Raw genomic sequence first — 21,530 nt, forward strand, 5'->3', positions numbered from 1 at the left:
CCTTCGACTGAGAATCACGAGTATGGAAAAGTATCTGAAACCAGGAAGGGACAGAGAGACGTGTAGAGAAGACCACCTTAGAGGAATTGGGGCCTTTTGTTGAGGGGCATACACGAACTTCTATTTGGAATATATTTCCTGACCTCATTCCCTGCCCCTGTCCTCCTGCCAGTTTTCCTATTTGCAGGAAAGCTATGGGGCACAGGCAGCTGTCAGAATAATCCATTCAGATCAGACTCCCAAGTCAGAGAACAGGTGGGAGGGAGGTGGAAAGTGGATTGGAGGGGCAAAAGGAGATCTCTGCACACATGCTGATACTATACAAATCTAGAATTTATTTGCTCTCATTATTATGTTCACTTATGGTAACAGGTGTTTACAAATCAGAGTAGTAGCTTTATAAACATGCATTAGACAAGATCCTTATAGGCATTAAATTTTAAGCTACTTTTTAAATAATGGGGAAAAGACCCTAGCTTAAAATCTATGCTCTGTAAGAAAAAAACATATTTTCTAACCACTAATATATGAGAGCTAGATAGATATTCCTAGGTCTTGTTATGTCTAGGTGCCTCCCTCTAAAAGGCTGTATCAGGGCCTTCAACTCAGTGCTTACTACGGTCATTCATTAACTCATCTTTCAACAAATATTTATTGAGTGTCTCTAATGTTCTAGGTATTGTGCTAGGCTCTAGGTAAAAAGGAGTAAGTGAAACAGGCATGATCCTTGCCTTCTTGAAACTTATGATTTAGTAGGTGAGTTGAATGATGTAGACAAAGCTTTAACTAGTTTTGTAAGTCTGCATTCACAGAGGTAATAAAGAGCAACAGAACCACATGATCACTGAGTGTCCAAATACAATATTTAAACATGAAAATTAGAGGGTTCACAGAGCAGCCATTGAGGTACAAAAAAGCCACAGACTTTTAAGCAGCATTTTTTCTCTCTCCTGAAAGAAAGATCTTAAACTTAAATTTAAAGCCGGCCAGTTCTGGAAAAGCTTATTCAAATATTATTTGTAAGATGAGGCAGAGGTGGCTACCAGAATCTAGAAAGTGCTGTCCAATATAGAAGCCAAATATTAATAACTGTCTACAATAATGGAAATATTATATTCTGCACTGTCCAAAATAGTAGACACTAGTTATCGTGGCTGTTAAGTACTTAAAATGTTGCTAATGTGGCTGAGGAACTGAATTTTTAAATTTTATTTAATTTTAATTAATTTAGATTTAATTAGCCATATGTGGCTATGGTAAAGTACAGTGTAAATCTAGAACAAGGTGTATTAGCTGAGACTTGCTGAGCACAAGTTGCTTCATTTAACCTCATTTCCTTTTTGACAGGGTTAATAACGGTCATTAATTTACTCACACACTATCATGTGTCCTGCAGGGTATGAAACAGAAATCATAGATAGTCTAAGGGGAGTAAGTGTTGGCAAGGAGGTGGAGACATTGGAACCCTTGGGCATTGAAGGTATAAATGTAAAATGGCTTGGCTGTTGTGAAAAATGGTAACGATAATTCTACACAAAATTAAACATAGAATTACCATATGACCCAGCAAACTCATTTCTGGGTATATACCCCCCAAAAATGAAAGCAGGGACTCAAAGAGATATTTGTACACTCATGTTCATAACAGCATTAGTCACAATAGCCAAAGGGTGGAAGCAACGCAAGTGTCCTTTGACAGGTGAATGGATAAACAAAATCTGGTATATACATACAATGAGTTATTACTCAGCCTTAAAAAGGAAGGAAATGCTGACACATGCTACATACAGCATGGATAAACACTAAAGTCATAATGCCAAGTGAAATAAGCTGGTCACTGAAGGACAAATATTGTATGATTCCACTTATATGAGATACTTAGAGCAGTCAAATTCATTGAGGCAGAAAGTAAAATGGTGGAATCTAGCAATTTCACTACTGGGTATATATCCAAAGGAAATGAAATTAGTGTGACGAGATTTTTGCATGTCCCTGTTCATTGCAGCATTTTACAATAGCCAAGATATAGAATCAACGTAAGTGTTCAACAGTGGATGAATGGATAAAGAAAATGTGATATATATACACAACGAGGTACTTTCAGCCTTACAGAAGAAGGAAATCTTGTCATTGTGACAACATGAATGAACCTGGAGGACATTATGTTAAGTGAAATAAGCCAGGCACAGAAAAACAAATACCACATGATGACACTTATATGTGGAATCTAAAAACATTGAACTCATAGAAGTAGAAGTAGAACTGTGGTTATCAAGGACTGAGTTAGAGAGATGTTAGTAAAGAAAAAAAAGTAGAATGGTGGTTGCTAAGGGTGAGAGGGAGGAGAGACCAGGGAGTTAGTGTTTAATGGGTGCAAAGTTTTAGTTGGGAAGATAAAAATGTTCAGGATGGTGGTGATGGTTACACCACAATGTGAACGTACCTGTATTTAATGTCACTGTACACTTTAACATAGTTACAATGGTAAATTCTATATTGTAAATATTTTATCACACCCATATAAGAAATTTAAACACATTCTTTATCTGCAAAGAGTTCTCGAACTAGCATGAAAAAGAGAAATGGTAGTTGCTGGTTACTACATGGTACAGGGATACGCAATGACTATTTGACTGAGGGCCATGAAGGAGTTGCACCTCAGAAGGGTGGCTGTGCTAGAGGACCTTCCAACCCCGGGATTCAATGGGTTTAGAGCTCTGTAAATTAGGAACGGCACTAGCGTGCAGGATGATGGCCACGGCTGACAGATCTCCATGCAACTGCCACGCCCCGCACCCAGTGCCTGCTCTGTTTTATCTGAGCTTCACCCTAAGGTCCTTATCGGTCATCATCTCTGAAAAACTCCAGACTGGAGGGGAGAGCCAAGGTCTCCAGAGAAATTTATAAAACAAGAATAACCTGGGGTTTCAGCTGGGTGTGAGCAGATCAATTGCGGAAGATAATTCAGATTGGCCATACTCTAAACCCTGTTATTATGTGCCACCATGCCCGGCTAATTTTGTATTTTTAGTAGAGACGGGGTTTCTCCATGTTGGTCAGGCTGGTCTTGAACTGCCAACCTCAAGTGACTCGCCCGCCTCGGCCTCCCAAAGTGCTGGGATTACAGGCCTGAGCCACGGCGTCCGGCTCTTGCTTTTAATTTCATTGATAAAATATGTTCTTGCCTCCACATTTACCAGCATCTCTGCCATACTTTCCGAATAGCTGGGACAACAGGCATGCACCACCGCACCCGGCTAATTCTTTGATTTTTAGTAAAGACAAGATCTCCCTATGTTGCCCAGGCTGGTCTCTAACTCACGGGCTCAAGTGATCCTCCTACCCTGGCCTCCCAAAGTGCTGGGTTTACAGGCTACCACACAGCTGAGATTATCATTTGAATCCATGAGGAAGACTGCCTGAAGAAGTAAATTGTGGGTGGGGAGGGAAAGGGAAGATTGCTGGGGATTAAGTGTGGCATTTTGGACACGTTCAGTTTGGAGTTGTTCTCTCCTGTTACCAGGGATGAACTCTTTCTTCTATTTTACCCTAAATTTCCATTTGTGCATGGGATTGCACACCTGCTCATCTACTCAAGAACATTGCTCCAGCATGTAACCCATTTTTTCTCTCCCATATCATCCCTCTTTCCTTTCCTTTTGGTTCATGCTGGTGAGCAAACAAACATGTATAGCTTCTAATTTAAAAAAAAAAAAACTGCTTTGACTATATGGTTCCTTCCAGTTTCTACTCCATTTCTTTGTCTTCATCTGATGTTTTTATTCTTTCACTCCGAACAGGCTTTGGTCATCCCCCACTAAAACTCTTCTTACCAAGCTCACCACTGACCTCCATGTGGCCAAGCCCATTCCTCAGTTTTCCGTCCTAATTTTACACACTGTAGCAGCATTTCACAGTTAATTGTTCTTTTTTGCAAAATTTTTTTAATTTGGCTCCTGAAACGTGCTCTCTCTTGGTTTATCTATCTCACTAATCAGAACTTCTCATTCTCTTTTTTTGATTCTTTATCTTCCTAACCTCTGAACTTTGGAGCATGCCAGGACTCAGACTTCAGACATCCCCATTCTGTCTGCACACCATCTATATGCTAAAGAACTCTAAATATATACCACCATCCCAGACTCACCTAACCAACTGCCTTCATGACAACTTGACAACTCCAAACTGAAGGTGTCCAAAATGCCACTCTTAATCCCCAGCAATCTTCACCTTTCCTCCCCATCCACAATTTACTTTTTCAGGCAGTCTTCTCCATGGATTCAAAGGTTAATCTCAGCTGAGCATGGTAACTGATGCCTGTTAACCCAGCACTTTGGGAGGCCAAGGTGGGAGGATCACTTGAGCAGGGGAGGTCGAGGCTGCAGGGAGCCATGATCATGCCACTGCACTGCAGCTTGGGCAACAGAGTGAGCTGCTGTCTCAAAAAAATTAAAAATGTCATCAGCAAGCACCCTCACAGACACACCCAGGATAATGTTTTACCAAATATCTGGGCACCCCATGGTCCAATAAATTAGACACATCAAATTAACCATCACAGCTTTCTAACTCGTTGGCCTGTTTTAATCTTTGTCCTTTAATCTGTCCTCAACAAAACGGTAGATTAAAAAAACAACCAGCAACATCATTTAGCTTCTCTGATAAACATTCTTCAGTCTTCCTATCTCAATCAATGTAAAATGTAAAGACTATCATGACTACCAATGCCCTACATGCTCTACTCCCCACTCCTAGCCCCACCACCATCACTCTTCCTGGACTCTGTTTTGCCCACGCTGATATTTCTCCCAGAAGCCCAGCATGCTCCTGCCTCGGGGCCTTTACATCCACTGATTCCTAGGCTTGAAATGATCTTAATCCCAATAGCTGCATTGTTTCCTCCCTCAATGATTCTCTTATCTTGGATGGCTTTGCAATATACCCATTTTTAAAAATATAACATACCTCATCCCTCTTATTTTACTTTCTTTTAAAATAAACTGTATTTTTTAGAACCGTTTTAGATTTACAGAACAACTGCAAAGGTAGTACAGAATTGCCATAAATTCCATTTCAGATTTCCCTATGATTACCATCTTACATTACATTCTTCACAACTAATTAATCAACCTTGATTCTTATTACTAATGAAAGTCCATGCTTTATTTAGATTTCCTTAGTTTTTCCCCAAGTCCTTTTTCTGTCCCAGGATCCCATCCAGGATACCACATTACATTTCGTTTTCACGTCTCCTGAGTTTCTTCTAGGCTGCGGCAGTTTTTCAGACTTTCCTTATTTTATTTTATTTTTTGTAGAGACAGCATCTTGCTATGTCGGCCAGATCAGGCCTCGAACTCCTGGCCTCAAGCAATCCTCTCGCTTCAGCCTCTCAAAGTGTACGGATTACAGGCGTGAGCCACGTCTGGACTGTACTTTCCCTACGTTTGATAACCTGACAACTTTGAGGAATATTGGTCAGGTATTTTGTAGGATGTTCCACTATTGGAATTTGTTTGATATTTTTCTCATTATGAGACTGAGGTTATGGTTTTCCAGGAGGGAGACCACACATGTAATATGCCACATTCATCACATCATATTGACTACATGCCATCAATATGAGTCACGATTGTTGACGTTGACTTAGAACATCTGGCTGGGGTAGTGTCTGTCGGCTTTCTCCATTGTAAACCTACTGTTTTTCCCTTTCCACATTGTACTATTTTGGAGGAAGTCACTGTGCACAGCCTAGGGTACATGATCTACATAAATTATTTGGAATTATTCTGTATAGGAGATTTGTCTCCTCTCCGCCTTTTATTTATTTATTCAATTATTTATTTATATCAGTGTAGACTCATGGATTTTTTTACTTTGGCTTGTAATCCAATACTACCTTGTTTAGTTTACTTCGTTGCTCAAATGGTTCCATCTTTGGCAGCTGGGAGCTTTCAGGTGGTTCCTGTGTCTAAACATTCTGCCATCAAGGCAGGATTCGTTCTTTAGTTTTATTTTTTTTCTTCTCATTCAATTGAGACAGCGTCTCATTCTGTCGCCCAGGCTGGAGTACAGTGGCGCGATCTCGGCTCACTGCATCCTTGACCTCTCAGCCTCAAGTGATCCTCCCACCTTAGCCTCCTGAGCAGCTGGGATCACAGCGTGCGCCACCACGCCCAGTTAATTTTTTTATTTTTTGTAGAGATAGGCTTTCACCACATCGCTCAGGCTGGTCTCAAACTCCTGGGCTCAAGAGATCCTCCCCCTTCGGCCTCCCAAAGTGTTAGGAATACGCGCGTGAGCCACCGCGCCCGGCCCGATTTTTCCTTTTTTGAGTATCACTTCCTTACTTTTCAGCCTCAGCCTTGTTTTTCAAGGTGCTTTACCACCACCTGGCACAATCCACACTTTCTATTTATCTCTCCCCGTTAAAGTGCCGGGACCTGGAGGGTGGGTCTTGGCAGTATTTTTGAGCGCGGTGGGCACACAAGGGGACGCTCAGTTGATATCCAGAGAATGATGAGCCCGGCGGGTGTTGAGGCCGACTGGAGAGAGGTTGGTCGGCAGGGTTCTGGGAAGGCGGTGCTCGGCCTCCGTGTGACCGCAGGCTCCTCGCCCGCGTCCTCGAGGGTCCCAGGGATGCAGGACCTGCCACAGCTTCCGCAGCCACACCCACGCTCAGAGACCGCTTCCAGCGTCCTCGCCGCGGCAACGCACCGGACTGCAAATGTCACCAGCGCAGCGGGGATTCCCGGGGGAAGTCCAGCGCGCTCCCTGCCCTGGGGACCAGAGGATGAGCGGAGGAAGTGTCTTGGGCGGCAAACATCCCACTCCCCGCGCCGGTCCGCGCAGCCCGCGGGAACGCCCCGGGGCTTGCGGGAGGGGCTGGAGCGCGTCCCCGGCTCCGGGCGGTCCCGAGCGCATGGACTCCGGGTGGGGCGGGAACCCGCGCTCTGTGAGCCGGCTGCCGCCGCGCCCCAGCGCTGTCATCCCGGGGCGGGGCCTGGTCCCCAGCTGTGGTCGCTTCCTAAGCGGCGGGGGCTGAGCCGGCGGCGCCCAGATGCGGCCGCGGCGGCGCGGAGCTCGGGCGGCCGTGGAGGAGCTCAGCCTCGGCCGCAGGAGGCGCCGGGAGCGGAGCCGCCGGGAGTCGCGCAACAGGTTTCCTTCCCCATCGCTGCATCCACAGGGGACGCGCGCCCTGCCGGGAGAGGGGCTTCTCGGTTCGCACTCTCGCTCCCGGTCCAGGTTTGTTTTTCTCTTCCTGAGCCCCCATTTCTCTTCCTGACTATTTTCCCCGTGCGCGGAGAGATCGGGGAGGGCGGGCGGGTCGGGGCGGGGGCACTGTCTAGGCTCGGGACCCGCGGCTGTGCCTTAGGTGGGATTTTGGATTTGGCGCAGGTCCTCACGCCGCCTCTGGGCACCTTCGGAAACACAGCATTGGGTTTCTCATATAAAGCAGAATGATTTTTTAAAATTACTTTTAATTTCAGAGGCTGAGGGACTTAGGATTTAGTGCTTCGTAAGAATTATTTTAGGGATACCTGTTGGTAGGCTGCCTTTATAAAGTGTCCACCCAAGACTACTTTTATTTTAAATCGAAAGGCTGAAGGGTTTTTTTATTATCACCTCTTCACTTCCTAGTAGGGTGACTGTGTCAAAAACACCAGAATGGGTACTTCTTGACTTGAACTTGGCGGTGTCACTCAGTAGCCAGGAAAGACGGAGAAATTGATAGAGCCTTGGAGCAGTCCCTTCGAAGCCCACGTAAGACTTTGTTTTAGAAACATGGAGAGAAGTAGTGGCAATGCCTGCGAGAGCCACGCCGTCCTGAGAGGGAATTCTGCCTTTTTCTAGACTCCGCTGACACCAGCTGAGATCTGTATTACTTCCTGTGGTTCTCACGCACTTGTTTCAGCCGTTTCTCAGCAGAGGGAGGAGCTGTTATTTACAGGTATCCAAAAATGAGTCACAGGGCTGCTCTCTTAATTGTGAGACTTTGTTAATGAACTTTTGAAAAGCGAGGCTTGCTTTAAAATGAGACTCTAGGTGTGAAATGCCTGCCCTGCCAACCTGGGGCAGTGGTATGGGAAGTGACGATTGAGTTTTCAGTTTCCTAAGGCGCCTGATGTTACAACATGCCAGTAAAGGTCACTGGGCTGATCTAAGATAACCATTGAAATCATGTGCTTTGCCGCAGATGCCCAACAGAAAATTAATTTCATTATTCAATGACCATTTTGCTGTCATTTTCACTGCATGGGAGAAAGGTATCGTTTAATGTGGTGATTGTAAGTAACTCTCTAAAATCAAAATATTTCAGACAGTTTGTGTTTACTAAATTGGTGCTAAAACCACATGATGATTTTTGAAGCGGGTGGGTCCCAGCGGGAGCAGAGAAATTTAAAAGTTGAAGCTGACAAGTCCTATTGCGGTGGGTAACAGCCCTTAGGAAGGGACTGCACTCTATCTCAACACGGTAGAGAAGGGGGCACCATCTCTACTGGAGCTGAGTTGAGCTGAATTCAGCCCCAAACAACAGTTACCAGGTACCTTCTCTGTGCCAGCCTCTTCCCTGAACCTTGCTTGTACAACCATGAATAATAGGATCCTGCCGGCAAGGTACTAGGGTAAATCTATACCCAGAGTGAAGTTTCTGTCCCAATATAACTCAATATGCTGGGTCCCAGTGTATTTAAAGAGTAGACTCAGCAGATTATCACCCCTAGATAATTGCAGTCACCTTTAGTTGATAGTGTGACTTATAAGAAATAGTGTGACTAATTAATAGTTTATTTAAATACGCTGGAAAATTCAATATAATGAGATAGGTGCTAGGGTAAATCTATACCCAGAGTAAAGTTTCTGTCCCAATATGACTGATGTTTCTGAAGATCTGGGATTTGGAATGGACTGGCTCATGGCTGGAAGAGCAAGGAAGCTTTTGAGTTTAGTCATTTACTTGTCTTTGTAGGCAGCCTATTCTTCATTTGATACATGATTTAAAAATATATGAATTTGAAAGGTATGGTTTTTAAAGTGCTTGAATGAACCATGTTTCATGTTATTTAATAACCATGTAAAACGAAATTCAGCTGATTATCACCCCTGGACAATTGCAGTCACCTTTAGTTAACAGCATGACTTTTAGGAAATGGTGTGACTAATTAATAGGTTGTTTTGTTTTGTTTTGTTTTTTGAGACAGAGTCTCACTCTGTTGCCCCAGGCTGGAGTGTAGTGGTGCAATCTTGGCTCACTGCAACCTCCACCTCCTGCGTTTAAGCAATTCTTATGCTTCAGCCTCCCAAGTAGCTGGGACTACAGACACCCACCACAACACCCGGCTAATTTTTGTATTTTTAGTAGGGACAAGGTTCGGCCCTGTTGGCCAGGCTGGTCTCGAACTGCTGACCTCAGGTGATCTGCTTGCCTTGGCCTCCCAAAGTGCTGGGATTGCAGATGTGAGCCACCATACCCTGCCTAATAGTTTATACATTGGTAACACTATATTGAAGCGAGTTTATGATCATTGTTTTTGTAGTTCAAATCAATGTTTTTTTATCACATTATAGCCGTGTGAGCCAAAATGAATAAATCTACCGTATCACAGTTTACTGTTGCAATTGAAATCTGCTGAGATGCTTTTGAACTTGATGCCCAAGTATCAAGGTTTCCAAGTTTCCCCAGTTTGCTAAGATATCCAACTAGTAAAGGGAACAATGCTAAATTTCAGACAACTTTACCTTAATTTCCAAACTTTATTCCTCCTTTGAGATCCCTAAAGTTACTTTTTCTATGAGAAGGAAAGGGTCAAGTTTGTCATTCAGCATTGTACTCCCTGAACTTGGCCCAGGCTTGTCTCATGATAAGTGTTAGAAAGTGTTTATTGATGGAATAATGAACCTTCACGTAGGAGGATGAATTGTCAGGCAAGTGGAAGGGTAGGTGACCCAGCAGAAGGAACAGCACCCATAGAGAAGTGAAACAGCACTGGACGTTCAGGAAACTCCAGCCTGTTTAGTGACGGCACAGAGGGAGGCCTACGGAGACAGGAAGGGCCAGATCACAAAGGCCCCATGAGGGCTTAATAGTACTGAAGCCTTTGAACAAGTGAATGATATTGTCAGGTATGTGTTTAAAAAATAATAACAAAACTTGGAATTTTAAAAATCTTAGGTTAGATGAGAGTGACATTGACCCTAGGAAGACACCGTGGAAACTGCTGTCATATTGCAGATGAGACATTGAAGAAGGCCTGAATCGGGCAGTGACAGTGCAGACGGGAAAAGAGGGAAGGGGCTGGTAGAGGTTTAATAGGTGGAACCCTGTCGGGTGTGTGTAATGAGGAGGTAGGAGCAGTTGAGATGACTCCCATGTTTCTAATGAATGACTAGGATAAGAATATCCTAATCGGTGGAAGAATAGTTTTGGGCTAAAGGGTGGTGAGGAGCTCACACAGTACTTGGCACATAATCAGTGCTCATTAAGATTTTTCAAATGAATGCTAGGAATAGCTAAAATTTATTGAGTGCTTATTATGGGCCATGCACTATCCTAGGCTCACTATGTGCATTAAGCCTTTTACTCGTCAGTACAATCCTGTGAGATAGGTACTCAAATTAACTGCTTTGACTGGTGAAGAAAGTGCAGTGTTAGTAACTGACAGAGCCAGAAATGGATCCCAAGCACTTCGTTCCAGAGCTTGCATTCTGAAGCACTCTGCTGTGATGTGCTGTCTTGATGAATGAATCAATGAGGTTTTGGACTTTGTGGTAAGCTCAGGTTGAAGTCACTCTCCTGCCCCTAACAATTCTTCCTTATCCAAGAATGGCCTTGATGCATAAGATGGGCCCTCAGTGTCCCTACTGTGCTACATGACATCCCACCCCCTACCTTCACTCCAAGAAATACCTGATTCATCTAGGAAGAAACCTGGAATAATCAGACATTTTTATCCTGGGAATTGAAACATCTTAATGGAGACTCACAGTGTCTGAAGGTTCCAAGTGCTTCAATCATTGTGTCTACAGAGCTGCCTTGGTTACCACCCCTCCTAAACACTGGATGCTCAGCTTTTCATATTTCTCAGATGCACTCAATGTTTTGTTGCTAAGATTTTCCATAGGGAAGCAGAAAGGCTAGCAAGGGAGGCGTTAATCTACGGAGCAGGGTCAAATGGTGGAAGAACCACTAACAAATGCAGACAGGTACATAACAACTCCAGATCTTACATTCCTGACTTGTGATCTGCCTTTTGAATCCTCTTTTGTTCTAGTTTTACCCTGAAGCAGGCGCCTTACCTGCCTCTAACTTCCAGAATTTTATTAAGTGAGTCTGGTCCTGCTGTGTCTCCTGTCCTCTTGATTTTAACTTGGCAAAATGATTCAAGTATCTTGCATTCAGAACTTGCTTTCTATTTGGGGCACCTGGGTAGATTCTTTTGTCTGAACAGCAGTATTTTGACCAACAACCCTGTCCACCCGCCCCCACCGCCTCCAAAAAAATGATCCCAACTCTTAACTGTTCTCATTGTTGATAATTCAACCTACCCTGACTTGGATTAATATCCTGATTTTTGTTCAGCAATCAGGGACTAAGAATTGATCTAGGAAGAAACTGGAATAATCAGACCTTTTCTCCTGAGAATTTACATTTTAATGGAGACTGTCTGAAGATTCCCAGAGCTTAAACCATTGTGTCCACAAAGCTGCCTTGGTTATCTTTTCCTCAAAGAACTCGACTTTGGACCATGTAAGGTTTAAAACGCCCAGTTAATGTTGTACCCAAACTGAATCAGCAAACTCACTTATTGAAGCTTTAAAATGTTCAAATGTCCACTTTGGGAGGCTGAGGCAGGAGGATTGCTTGAGCCTGGGGGCAGCGGCAGGGGCGGGGGAGAATGTTCAAATGTCTAAAACTTGAAGTTTTAAAATATTTTCTCCACACATGCATTGAATGTTTTGTTCAGCATTTCTTCAGATTCATTGGGAAATCAACATATTTATAGTTGCCCATGAAATGAGAGTGACATGAAGCCTCGCAGGGTAATAGAGCCCACATGTCTACCCCTTGGCCTGAGCTTTTATGTGCCTGCCTATAATTCATTCAGTGTTCAGATCACAAGAAAGGGAAGGGTTTTGGCTAATATTTCATATCGGTTTGTCTTGGCTGTTCAATTCAACTGTGGTTTCCCTGAGAGAAGAGAATAGCTAGAGTTGGGGGCTCTGTTAAGCCACCTCTAAGGCTCCTCCCAGTCCTAATAACCATTCTGTGTCTTTTACTAATAATGAAACCATCTGTCAGAGTAAGTCATTTCTTGGCCACTCCTTCTGAGTTTATGGATACCAGACATTATCTGTGTATTTCATTCAACTTCTTTGTAAGGCTCAGTAATTGGGTAATTTTTAGAATGATGTAGAGTTTTAGAATTGGTAATTTTCAGTTGCCCTTCTTGAGCTAATTAAATGTGTTTTAAAATTTAATCTTTCTTTCTTTCTTTCTTTCTTTCTTTCTCTCCTTCCTTCCTTCCGTCCGTCCGTCCTTCCTTCCTTCCTTCCTTCCTTCCCCTCCTCTCCTCTCCCCTCCCCTCCCCACTCCTCAGGATTTTCCCTTTTATTGCCCAGGCCGGAGTGCAATGGTGTGATCTCCGCTCACCACAACCTCCGCCTCCCGGGTTCAAGCAATTCTCCTGCCTCAGTCTCCCAAGCAGCTGGAATTACAGGGATGCACCATCATGTGTGGCTAATTTTGCATTTTTAGTAGAGATGGGATTTCTCCATGTTGGTCAGGCTGGTCTCCATCTCCCTACCTCAGGCGATCCGCCCGCCTCAGCCTCCCTGAGTGCTGGGATTATAGGCGTGAGCCACTGCACCTGGCCTCATTTCCTTCTTTTCAGTGGATAGGACATCACAATAATCCAGAAAATACTAAGTCATCTAGAAAAGTATTTCCCATTTTGTATACTTGTTTTACTTGTTTCCCTGTTCAAAGTTGCAAAGAGATATTCCGTTACTCCTTGCATAACTTACTGTGTAATAAGGTCAATTTCAGCTTTTCAGAATAGTGAAATAGCTCTGTTTTTATCTTCCTATGGAAACAGTAAGCAAGTAGTTCTGTCTTCGGTTTCAGTTTCAGGATTGCAGCAATCTCTTTTCACGGTTATATTTCTAATTTTCTATTATGTACTTTGTTATGTTGATTAGTGACCCAAATCTGTTGATTTGAGATAAGTAGGACATAGTGTATTAGCTAAATTCTGTAATAATACAACATTTCCCACCTCCTCCTCCCCTCTTCCTTGACTACTGCATGGTAAACCAACATATAATGATATTCAGCTGATAATATTATTTAGCTGTTTATTGTTTATGAAGTACTGTCATATATATTATTTCTGTTAATTCTCATAACAGCCAGAAAGAATGGAAAAATAAGGATTCATTGTTGCTGTTGCCATTATCCACATTTTATAGATAAGGTGGGAAACACCTGGAGAGATTAAGTGACCATCCAAGATTGCCCAAGAAGTTAAATGCAGAGGCCTGCTACATGATGCTGTCAGGACTTGACTGAAAGGCGCAAGTTCAGTGTCTCAGGTCAAGTTGCCAGGAAACAGACCCCGAGACTCTGAGATTTCCATACAGGAGGTTTTTATTGGGAAGTGCTCTGGGCACAATACACAGTAGGAGAGAGGGAAACGGGATTGCACAGGGGGAGAGACTGAACTGTGGGGCATGCGCAACAGCGGCCTCAACAGGGAGGAGCTTGGAAGCTGGGATTGTTGTTCAGAATTGTTCTGCCTCCTGAGGCAAGAGGCTCAGCATTTGTACCTACATCAACTAATCATTGGATGCAGGCAGCAGCTCCCTTCAGTCCAGGGCAATTTCTGGAACTGGGAGCCTTCAGCAGCCAACCTTCCTAGTACCTGGGGGACTGAGGATCTTGGTCCAGAAGGGGATCTGGATACCACATCATTTACTACATTTGTAGCCAAGAGAGCATTCTCCTCTGCAACAGCCTTGTTTGTGTCTGATGGCCCAGACCATCACCTTGCAGAGTGGAGCCCAGAAAGTTGTCATTTTTTTCCAAGGCCCTTAAGGATTTTAGAATAGTTGACCAGAGAGCAAGAAGACAAAGTAGTCTCAATCCTAAGAAGATTAGGAGCAGAAGAGCCAGGGAGAGTAGGCCGTGGTGAGGGCAGTAGTGGTGTTTAACAAAGAAGGCTAAACTCTGGCACCCAGAGTGGCTAAACTCAGCCACCCAAACAACTGTGGCTGTCCAGACCCAGAACAAAAGCATAACACACACCAGTCCTTGCTGTAATGCTAGGTTTTAACATTGTTAAATGTTGAACAATTTTGTGATATTAGGGTTTCCCCCGCTCTCTCTCTCGCTCTCTCTTTCAAGCCCTTGAAAGTCCTCAAACCAGTCCCGTGTGTAGTCTGTAGATTATAACCTCGGAATCCCACAATCTCAGTATGTAGTCTGTAGATTATAACCTTCAGAATTACCAAAGATATTTCAGTACAAAAAAAAAAAAACAGGGGAAAAACAAAAAAAAAGAAAAGAGAAATAAAAGTCCAGGGCCCCATTCTAGATCCACTGGAATAGAATCCAGGGGTGGAACTCATGAAATGACATTTTCAACACATTTTCCCCAGAAGATTTCGATACATGCTATAGTTTGAGAACCTTCACCCTAAACTCTTATGCCTTTCGTGGTGACCAATTCTATTGAGATTTTTTCAGATTATCCAGAAGTCATGGGAACCATGGGACAGCAGAGGAGCACCGGAGCCTTAGTCCCAGCAGGCCTGGTATAGTGAGAGTCATCCCTTGCTTTTCATTTAAATTCTTGATGTGGCCAACAGACAGCACAGCCCAAATTCCTTTGCTGGCTTCTGACCAAGATTGCAAGAGGGAGAGTGGTGTCCCTGGCTTGGCCTTATACTATCTTAGATAGCAGAGTGAGAGATGCCAAATTTTTTGAATAGTTGCAGGTGGGGGATGGGAATCAGTGAACTTAGAGGAATCAGTAAACTTTCTAGGAGAATAAGAAGGTTTCAGGATATCTTATGCCAGAGGAAGCTTTGAGGTGCTTTTTTTAAAACTTTAATAGTTGTCTAATAAGATCAGAGATAACTTACAGGATAATGTTAAGCATTCATAAATGTAGGATGGATTTCTAGGAGAATAAGAAGGTTTTAGGGTATCTTATGCCAGAGGAAGCTTTGAGGTGCTTTCTTAAAACTTTAATAATTGTCTAATGAGATCAGAGATAACTTACAGGAGAATGTTAAGCATTCATAAATGTAGGATGGTATATTATCTGATTCACTGACATTGGCAATGATTTTTTCTTCAAAGGGAAAAGCACTTTTAAGCCTACCAATTTTTACTCCTGAAACACCAAATTGCTGTGTTTCTTACACTTTCCATGCTATGCCTTTGCTGAAGTTGTCTGTGCCTGGGTCCCTTTCCCTTCTCCCTACCAAGCTAACTCCTTTTAAACCTTTTAGGATCAGCTCAGACACCACCTTCCCTGCCCTGTGGCCAGACTGACTTCTCAAAGTATTCCCATAGATCCCTCTATTATGGCATTTATTATCATTATTCTCTCTAACAGCCTGTAAGAGCAAGAACAGTCTTTTTCATTTTTGTGTATGAGAGACCTAGCCTCATCAAAAATGAGTGAAAAAAATAACGATTCTGGTGAGCGTATTTATTCAACAACTATTTATCGAGGCTTTCCTATATGCCGGGTGCTCTGGAGTAAATGGTGCAGACACAACAGGTACAGCTCCTGACCCTATGAAGCTTATGGGCAAGCAGAGAAGATAAGTAACAATTGAATATGTTATCAAACAACTACCAATAAAATATGGTGAGTACCAGAAAAAGCTAAGTGAAATTATAGAGCTGGAAACCCAGCCTAGTCTAAGGTCAGAGGAAGTGTCTCATTTTCCTGAAATATAAGTTATATCAAAATAGAAGTTACGGATTTGGCTTTGGTTACAAGAGACTACTTTTTAACAAAGGAAGATCTTTTGGTTGATCTAGTTCAAAATTGACTCTGTGTGTGTGTGTGTGTCCGTCCAGTATGTGGAAAAAGACAGTACAGGAAAATGACGCCTTCATTTAATGAGGTAAAATAGGTAACAAGGAACGGAGAGGGAAGTTTCTGTGTGTCTCATTCAATGCACCATTACTAGAAGTTACTTTGTTAATATTTTAATATGTAATATACAGTGGAAGAAAATAAATGTAAAGCTCTGAAAATCATGAACTTACATCACAGCCTTTTAAAAATTAATCTCAAGGATCTGATTACTACGGCCTAGGAGGGTGCTTGACAGATTTGCTTTTGGGTCTTGTTGGAGACAGTGGGTGAAGTGCATTGCCCCAGAAGTCCATGTCCACTGAGGTTTCTCATCTTTCCAGGTCACTTTTGATGCCCTGGGTGAAGAGGCCGCAACCCCAGTGTTGCAATTTGCAACCTCCACCCAGCTTGGTGGCTCATACTGGGTCCTTTTTCTCCTTTTCTGGCCAGTTCTTGTGTTTTAAAAAAATATTATGATTTTTGAGAGACTCTGTCGCCCAGGCTGGAATGAAATGGCACAATCTCTGCTCACAGTAACCTCCACCTCCCGGGTTCAAGTGATTCTCCTGCCTCAGCTTCCCAAGTAGCTAGGACTACAGGTGTGCACCACCACACCCAGCTAATTTTTGTATTTTTTTAGTAGAGACGGGGTTTCACTATATTTGGCCAGGCTGGTCTCGAACTCCTGACCTCAGGTGAACCGCCTGCCTCAGCCTACCAAAGTGCTGGGATTACAGGAGTGAGCCACTGTGCCTGGACTTTTTAAGAATTATTTTTGTACCTCCTTATTTCTCCCTATAAATTGTAAGCTTAGGGTAAGGATTGAGACTTCCTGATTTTTAACTTTTGAAGCTTTGCAGCTCTTCTGCTGCAATTTATTTACATTTATTATATTCAATAGATAAAGGACCTTAAGTTTAATATATAAGTTAACAGGCAAATCTTGGGTTGAAAAAGTACCAGATTCGTTCTCTAGTAAGAACCTATTTCTTGTTTAACCTGACATCACAAAGCAAATAGGCCAAGTGCTAACATGTGCATATTTAACCTATGAACCTCTACATTAAGTACTAAGAATACCAACCATTTGGCTGACTGCAGGGAGGGAGGGATTAATTCACCATAAAGCAGCACTTACTAGATGTAGGTGGAGTTATGTAATCCTCCGCTGTGTCCCATTCAAGTGGATAAACATATCCACACCATTCAGCATCTTGACCACAAAGACACCAAAAAAACTGGAACTATAAATTATAGTGCAAGTGAACATTTAACTCAGGCTTGAAGTATGACTTCAAGTGAATGGATGTGTGAGGTCCTGTGATGACCATTTGCCATGTATTTTCATATCTTTCCTCACCCCCTTTGGCATATTCCTTGGTTTATCTCAAGTATAACTTGATTCATGTTCTCATTTTTTGTCTTGCTTTTACCATAAATATTATATAAAAGGAGCATATGAATGGTAAAGAAATAATTCTAGACATCTGTTCTTGCACTTTTCATTTTGTATAGGTTGAACTTGGTTCATTGCTGAAGTGTAGGTAATGATTTTAGCCACTGTAAATCCAGTTGAATACTTAATTAACTGTAAATGAGCTCCATTTATTATATTTTCATTAAGAATTTGAATTTTTAAATAAGAAGCAATGATGGTAAAATGGAGTATTTTCTCTTTTTGAAAGTAAACTCATTAGAGGATGAAACGTATTCCTTAAGGAATCAAAATTATAATAGTGTCACTTCATCTGAAAACATTAACAGTTAGTGGAGGAAAATCCTGTTTAGTCAGCATATTTTTGGATTCTTTAATTGGAAATTTTCTTTTTTTCTCCTTTGAGACAAAGTCTCACTCTGTTGCCCACGCTGGAGTGCAGTGGCATGATCTCAGCTCACTGCAACCCCCGCCTCCCAGGTTCAAGCAATTCTCATGCCTCAGCCTCCCTAGTAGCTAGGATTACAGGCGCCCGCCACCACGTCCAGCTAATTTTTGTATTTTTAGTAGAGACGAGCTTTCACCATGTTGATCAGGCTGGTCTCAAACTCCTGACCTCAGGTGATCCACCCACCTCAGCCTCCCAAAGTGCTGGGATTATAGGCGTGAGCCACCGCACCCGGCCGGAAAATTTCTTAAGTTATTAACTGCCTTTTGCTGGAACTTCAAGTGCTATGGATAGTTTGCATTTCTGTTGACATCTAGATACGTGCACCCACCACTGTTAACAGCAGCACAAACACAATACATATTTTCATTCATAGGATGTTTTCTCTCTGAAATTCCTATTATTTGGAATTTGAATGTAAGGGCCTGGACCTCTAAGCTCCTTATCTTTACTCTGTTATTTTTTCAACTCTTTTTTCTTTCTTTCTCTTTATAGAAAAGGATCTTCTATTTTTCTGCCTGTAAGATATAGGTCAGTGTGCTGGTAAGTAGGTGAAGGAGGAGGGTTTGAAGGTGCAACATTCCATGTAAAAATATTCACTGAATCCTCCTCTTTTCAGTTGGCTACCTCTACCGCAGTCTAGATTCTCTTTTACCCTGTTCAGAGTCTAGTCTGTCATCTGTCTACTCTTCTGCCAGGGTGGAACAGAGGATGGAGGGCCCTCCCACTTCTTTAAAAAGCTTCTGACCAAACCCAACTTGTTATTACCCCACCATCACGCCCTTTCCCATAGATACTCGGCCTTTTATTATGAGTTCTGAGTCTTTAGAAATTTATTTGATGGTGTAGCTTCGGTTGCTTCTTGGACTTCTCCATTGTTCACTGAGGATTTAACTTTCTTAAATCTACTAGACCAATTATCATTTATCCATTTGCTTCATAATTTCCAACATTGTGTTGCTGTTTTCTTCTCTCTTATTCTTTATCCTAGTTGGCTTATGCCTTTAGAAAGTTCCTTTAGTGGAGTTTTGGAAGGGAGCAAAAGTAATGTTCAATTTGCTATTTTATCCAGAATGTGGAAGGCATCTTCAAAAATGCAAATATGCTTTCTTGATGGAGGAGTATATTAAGCTATTAGCACTTACAAGCAGATACATTCATCAGAACAGTTGTTTACTGCCCTAAATCATAGAGGATGGATCATAGGCATGGGATGTTTTGATGGACAAATTTGAATTTGGATAGGGGATGGGAAAGGTTGAGGGACATCTCTGGTTGGAGGGCATCTCCAGAGGGAAGGCAGGATAAGGTAGTTTGCCATGGTGGAGTTCGTGTAGGCCAAGACAGGCTAAGAGCAGTAAGTAAAAAATTACTCAACTATCATTTATAAATTTTCTTGTTGATATTCATAGAAAGTGTGTATGTTTACCAACATGAGTGACAACATAAGTATTATCTAAGAAAATACCTGCATTTGTTGGGAATTCATTCACTGTGTGTAAATACCTTTTGACGTTCATTGTCTTATTCTAGTTTGCTCAGTGCTAGGAGTCCCATACAGGCTTATTCGATTCTGCATCCTTATTTAAACACTAAGCTATTCTTTGTGTCACAGTTGAACCAATGATTGAAATTAATAAATTCATTGTAAATACATAGAAAACTGAAGATGAATTTCTCCCACGATCTTCATAGTTCTGTCTTTAAATGTGTTGTGAACCTCTGTCAGATAGTTGATAACGGGGAAGTTGCGTAAGTCAGTTTTGGTTTCAACTGTGTCTACATTTAAAATATCTCATCAGCCTTACCTTCTGTCAAATTTATAACATTTTAATTTATTTTTTTAAAAATGCTTTATGGGCTAGGCATCATGGCTTATGCCTGTAATTCCAGCACTTTGGGAGGCCAAGGCAGGAGGATTGCTTGAGCCCATGAGTTTGAGACTATCTTAGGCAGCATAGCGAGACCCCATCTCTACAAAAATTTTAAAACTTAGCCCATGGTGAGACACCATCTCTACAAATTTTTTTATTTTTCAAAAAATTTTTTTAATTTTTGTTTTTTGAGACAGAGTCTTACTCTGTCATCCAGGCTGGAGTGCAGTGGCGCAATCTCAGCTCACTGCAACCTCTGCTTGCTGGGTTCAAGTGATTCTCCCTGCCTCTGCCTCCCGAGTAGCTGAGATTACAGGCACCTGCCACCACACCTGGCTAATTTTTGTATTTCTTTTCTTAGTAGAGACAGGGTTTCTCCATGTTGGCCAGGCTGGTCTTGAACTCCTGACCTCAGGTGATGCACCCTCCTCAGCCTCCCAAAGTGCTGGTATTACAGGTGTGAGCCACTGTGCCTGGCCCCAAAATTTAAAAATTAGCTGGGTAGTGGCACATGGCTTGTAGTCCCAGTACCCAGGAGGCTGAGGTGGGAGGATTGCTTGAGCCCAGTGGATGGAGGCTGCAGTAAGCTATGATTGTGCCACTGCACTCAAGCCTGGGTAACAGAGCAAGACCTTGTCTCTCTCTCTCTCATAAAAAGGTTTATGTTAAGTTTTTTGTTAGTTTTGTTTTTTGCTTATCTAGAAAATATATTTTAAAAGGACTGGGACCACCTATGTTTTGCTCACCAAGCTGACCTCATCATATCATGCCTGGCACATAAATAATAAATACTTGTTGAATAAACACATGAAAGTCCCTGTCAGAGTAGCCTGTGCAAACATGTGTCCTGAAAGATGTGGATAAGAATATCAATCACATAGTCTACTTTGTGAATATTACTTAAAATCTCGTTAAAAGGCTTCCCAACTTGGTTTATAAAAATAAAATAAAGCTAATGGATGCCATTATTTCTATGCTGTTGTGTATATTTTAGCTAATAGAATTGAGGTATTTTAATATTATGTTAAAATCAAATGATAAAGAATACTCAACATAAGTAAAAGTGAAAGTTACGGTACTTAAAATTGTATGCATTTCATGATTTCTGGGAATTATTCTGCATGGATACTGATAGTCTATTCACAAGAGAACAAATTACATTATTCTTTAGCTACAGAATTTTCTGCACTTTTGGACATATAAAAAGATATCTACTGATTCCCATGATAAACATTACCGGTATCACTGCAAACATGCAGCATCTCTTTTATCCAAATTAGAAGCTCACATATGAGGGAAAATTAAAATTCTGTTGGTATTAAAAGATGTTTAAGATTTTTTTCAATACCTGTAGATGTTGATTCTATATAGCTTTATTTTATTTTATTTTTCATTTTTTGAGACAGAGTTTTGCTCTTATTGCCTAGGCTGGAGTGCAGTGGCACAATCTCGGCTCACTGCAACCTCCATCTCATGGGTACAAGTGATTCTCCTGCTTCAGCATCCCAAGTAGCTGGGATTACAGGCACCTGCCACTATGCCCGGCTAATTTTTTTTTATTTTTAGTAGAGTTGCGGTTTCACCATGTTGGCCAGGCTAGTCTCAAACTCCTGACCTCAGGTGATCCGCCTGCCTCAGCCTCCCAAAGTGCTGGGATTACAGGTGTGAACCACCATGCC

General features: G+C 42.2%; 1 protein-coding gene across 5 annotated transcripts in view; it reads left to right on the forward strand.

The window, feature by feature from the left end:
* Positions 1–21,530, forward strand: part of STX11 (syntaxin 11) — a 48,446-nt gene that overhangs the window by 3,528 nt on the left and 23,388 nt on the right. Inside the window, exon 1 of one of the 5 annotated variants that reach the window (XR_010158225.1) lies at positions 4,991–7,242. The exons of 2 other annotated variants lie outside the window; for them this stretch is intronic. The gene's annotated coding sequence lies outside the window, so the exon portion shown is untranslated. Of the gene's footprint in view, positions 1–4,990; positions 7,243–7,641; positions 7,949–21,530 lie in introns of those variants that run through there. 2 more of the 5 variants (XM_001172737.7, XM_009452160.5) reach the window with 2 other exon arrangements.

Source organism: Pan troglodytes, chromosome 5 (genome assembly GCF_028858775.2).
Source record: "Pan troglodytes isolate AG18354 chromosome 5, NHGRI_mPanTro3-v2.0_pri, whole genome shotgun sequence".
Classification (NCBI taxonomy): domain Eukaryota; kingdom Metazoa; phylum Chordata; class Mammalia; order Primates; family Hominidae; genus Pan; species Pan troglodytes.